Raw genomic sequence first — 5,574 nt, 5'->3', positions numbered from 1 at the left:
TATATTTTCTCTTCTCTTCTTTCAAATATTTATTATATATAATATAAAAAAACATCAATACTATGACTAAAATTAAGATTCAATTGTGCAAAAATGAAATTTTAGTTGAGTTAATCTTGTAACTATTAATATAAAATTTTTATTTTTTAGATAATAAATATTAAAATTAATTATTAATAAAAAATTAAATTTTTTATATGAAAATAACATCTAAAAAATTTATTATTTAATTTTTTAATTTACAAAAATATTGATCTTTTTAGTAGACAAAAAATTTTATTTTTTATAACTTTTTTTTAAAAAATAGTTTAATTTTATAAATTCTTTCTATTACAATTTATCATATCAGAATAAAATTGATATAATTTTAAAAAGATTATTTTTGTAATGTTATTATGACCAAAATACTAGTAACGAAGTAAACGTGATTGAAATGGTTGTATTGAATACTAATTAGTAGATTTAGCGTTGCACGCATTATTATATGATCATTTTGCATAATTTATGAGGACATTATGAGGAAGGTACTGTTAGAATCAACGATGACAAACTAATGAACATTACTGCTCTGATTTATAAGATACAAAAAATACACTAAATATACAGAATGATATCTAAAACGATTATATTGTGAGTGGGTTCGGTTGGAACTTTGGGGCACCATATAATTCTTATCTTCTATGCTTCTATCTCTATGTAACAATCACATGCATATATTTAAAATATCAACTATATTGTGTGTATGCATCAAAATTAGTCACTAAAATTAATTATTAATATAAAATATAAATATATATTAAAAAAAAATTAAACTTTATTCATATATATTTATAAAATATATTAATGATTAATTTTAAAATAAAAATATTATTTATATATTAAAATTAATTATTAATAATTAATCATCAATATATTTATATATAAATATATAAAATTTAATTTATTTTAATATATTTATATTTTAATATATATTTGATACTAATAATAAATTTTAATAACTAATTTTAATATATACATAATCGTTCATTGAAAATTTGAAATATATATTCATAGATGCACCGCGATTTACTGCGATCTCTTCTATTATTAAAGTTACATGCATGTAGTTAATGATCCTCAACTGTTCTGGGAAAAGTTACAGCGGCTGCAATAATTCTATTATTTAGCTGAATTATTTTCTCAGTTTCTTTCTAAATGCTGCTGTCATCTTTTTACTAGATTCTTAAATTAATTAAGGAAAAGTCTAGGGGCCAGCAATTTTTGTAATTGTTAGCCATCAACTAGCCATCAATAATGATTTGATGGTGTGAGATTGGTGTGGAATTTCATCCAATGGCTCACCTTGCTCTGCTGGTTACATGCTGGCCAAAATTCAATAAAACTGCTGGCCCCTAGCATTGCTCATTAATTAATGTGTACGAATATATAGGAATTAACAGTTATAAGAAAATATTAAGAATCATATTGTGTGTAATTGTGTAAATAAAATATTAAGCAGTAAATTAGTCATTTACATAAAATAAAAATATTATATATACAAAAAAATTAACTAACAAATTAATCATTATATATATATATATTATTTTATTTATCTTTAATATATATTTTATATGCTAATATATATTTTATACAGTAATAATTTTAAGAATTAGACCAAATTAATGAATTCAACTGAAAAAGCCAATTGAAAAAAAACATCAAAAACTCAGAAAAAATCGATCAAAGAATTGATTATCTGTTGAACCAGTGTGATTTTTTAGCGGTTTGATAATTTAAAATAACAAAATATAAAAAAATTACTTTTAAAAATGTATATTTTATACATAAATATATTATTTTATTATATCCGTTTTAATTTTAGTTAAACTTTTAAAATTTTAAACTTCTAAATCTACCAGTTTAATGAATGTTTCGATTTTCAAAACCTTGTTATACGGATAATTAATTTGATTATATATATACACGTAAATTCTAATATGATTATACTATGGTGATTATACAAGTATTGATAAAATTAAAAGCATATCTTTTAATTTATAGTTTAGTAATATTTTTTTTAAGTAATACTTTTTAAAAAATCTTTAATAATAAAAAATATTATTTTAATTTTAACATTACTTTCTAAAATACCATAATTACTATAATATAATTATACTAAAATAATATATATAAATATACATTGTTAATTCAGTAGCTAAATTTTTATGTGCAAAGGAATGTTAGACGCTTTTAGTAATAAGAAAAAATATAGAATTAAGTAATATTAATTTAAGTATAAGATCAAAATAAGAAAATAATTATTCATCACTTAATATTTATCTTTTTAGAAAAACAAAGGGACATTGAGGAGAGTATAAGAAGGGAAAAAAATCAGAAGCAATATATATAATAATAACTATTATTTCGCTATTATTGTACGTACACACTGAACAAAATTAAATAAGAGCACATTGAAATTCGATTAGTAAGCAGACAAATTGACATATATACTAAGCTAGTATCCAAAAAAGAGGATAAGAATGAAACAAACTAGCCTTGCTTGCCAAATGGACCAATTTGGTTTATTTGGTTTACAAACTAGTACGTAAACTTGTGCCCTCTCAATATTTACATGGACACATTTTAAACAAAATTGTGACTACACAATATGCACTGTTATCGATATCATAATTTTAGGCCCCATTTTCATACGGAAATTATTTTTATAACCTAAATAGAGAGACGGAAATAATATTTATATATTATGTATTTTTCTCCTTATTACCTGCTAGTGTTTACAAATTACAGGTTATCCTTGATATATATACATATACTCACAATATATAACATTATTGAAGGATATTAAGGCAAAATTATAGAAACAAAAAATTTCTTTATTTATTAATAGTTGTATCTCTATCGCTCCCATCCTCCAAATAAATCGTTATACTCCTTGTCTTTGTTTTTATATCTTAAAATTCATCTTTTTTTTTTGTCAGATGGATTAGACAATTCTTAATTTTAAGCATTATTCATATATTACACACTCACACACACTACATGAATTCATTTAAAGGTTTATTTTTTTTTTCATAGGACTTAACCCGGATGCAACTACTTGTGAGGCAGCAGATCCTCGGCTGCTCTTAAAACTCGTCTCAAACACTACCAAAATACATACACTATTAATTAAAAAAAAATATAGGGTACTAATATATTATGTACTAATTTATTGTCAATAATAATTAATTATTATATTTTAAATACATATATAAAGAGATACATTTAGAAAATATATCTATAAAGATATTTTTATTAAATATAGTCATAAAAAAGACATTTTTATTAGATACGTCCACAAAGATACTTTTATTAAATACAGTTATAAATAAAAGTTGGCAGAAGTTAACAAAAATACTATTAATAAAGTAGCAAAATTGTTAAAAGAAGGGGACAAGAAAGAAACACGTAAAGATGTTAAAAACAGCATAGCTCATATATACGGCATGAATAGTAAAACTATTAGAGCACTATTCATGTAAAAATGACAAAAAAAAATATTTATTTAGTTTCAATTAAAAAACATACTTTAAAAAATGTTGATTAACAGTAAAAATATAAATTATGAATAAAATTGAATCTAAGAAAAAAATAATTATATTAACAATTCTAACTAGTATTAATTTAAATGACACTAAATGTCTCAAATCTATACAAAATAATTTTTTAAAAATTTTAATTTCACAATAAATTTATTCAAAGAATCCAAAATAAATAAGAATTATTAGACTAAAAATAGAACAATTAATGATAAAAATTAATAGATTAAAGTATAGATCTTCAAAAATAAAAAAGAAAATATTAAAAGAATTATAAAAATTATAAATAAAAATCAACTCGTAAAAATTATTAAATTTGCAAAATATTAAAAAAATATCAAAATGATAATAAAATAAAAACAGCATATATATTTTAGTATGAATATATTATAATAACTATAATATTTATTAAAATTAAAGTGATATTTTTTTAATCTTAAATTAATTTTAATAATATTTATATAATTATCGTAATGACCATAACATAATCTTATTAGAATTCATCACGTATATAAATAATAATTGGTGTTGTGTAGAAAGAGAGTGGTACATACATAGGGCTGGCAATTCATACCCTACCCGCGGGTACCCAACCCGGTCCAACCCGTTCGGGTAGGGTAGGCTACCCTACCCGCAGCGGGTAGGATAGGGTACGGTCCGGGTATGCTTGCGGGTAGGGTAGGGTACGGGTTTAGGGTGTACCCTACCCTACCCTACCCGCACCTCATATATAACACATATTTTATAAAAATCTCTCTATATAGTGAAGGAAGTAAGAGTTGAACCCACAATATCTTCTCTATATAGTGAAGAAAGTGAGAGCTGAACCCACAACCTTTCTTATGTAATGACTTATAATAAGTGAACAACTACTAAACTAGTTAGTTAATTTAGTAATTTAGAGCATTAGTTTTTTATTTTTTATGTTATTAATACGTATAAAATTCGAAAAAATTTAATTTTATATTTATTTTGAAAAAATTTGATATTTCTGCGGGTAGAGTAGGGTAGGGTAGGGTTTAAAATTTTAGGGTGCGGGTAGGGTTAGGGTTGAGAGATTCTCAACCCGCGGGTAGGGTAGGGTAGAGTTTTAATGAAATTTTCAACCCGCGGGTAGAGTAGGGTAGGGTCCAAACCCTACCCTACCTTATCCATTGCCAGCCCTATACATACAAGAATTGAATTAAGGGGTGGCCGCTGGCTAGAACAGTTGACCTATATAATATAAGATGTACGAAGATGGACCACCCTAGATAGAGGTAGGACAAGGGTAGTAATAAGAAAGGGTAAAAGAGGTACTCTCTTTCACTATTCTGCATGCAAACTATATATGCTTGCCAGCTCAATCACTCTCTCCTCTATGTCCTTTCATTGTTACCGTACACTTTACAGTTTACACAACCTTCATCTTCATTCTCCCATGCCTTCTATCTATCTATCTTAATTAATATGCTTTGTTTCTTTTCCCATGTCCTATATATGGACTCCCTTAATTCCCAACATCACTCTATTGGAGATCTACATTGCTCTTTTTAACTCTTTTTTCTTCCTGCTATCCTTTTAATTATAACACGATTTGGTTAAATTTAATATTATGTTAATTTTGTTATTATGATTAGATTATATTCTTGGCCTATAAATAAACATCTCTCGTTATATATTCATACAATGACACAATGATAACATACACACAATGACATAACGTCGATATCTAAATATTATGTTTATTTTTGGGTTATTATAATGAGTTCTAATAATTTAGAATTAATTACATGCTTTAAAATTTAACAGAACTTAAATTATATGAAATATTTTGAAACTATTTTTCATTCAATAAGAATAATATTAGAGAGATAATGATATACAATTAAACTTTACATTATAATACCTTTTCTTCCCTCCAATTTGAGTGGAATTAATCGAATATAATAGACTCTTTTTTGGTCGGAAATACAATATTGACTTTAAGCTATATTTATCAGAAGAGTAGTGAACA

The sequence above is a fragment of the Arachis duranensis genome, chromosome 1 (assembly GCF_000817695.3).
Source record: "Arachis duranensis cultivar V14167 chromosome 1, aradu.V14167.gnm2.J7QH, whole genome shotgun sequence".
NCBI lineage: Eukaryota > Viridiplantae > Streptophyta > Magnoliopsida > Fabales > Fabaceae > Arachis > Arachis duranensis.
This window is presented reverse-complemented; position numbering follows the sequence as displayed.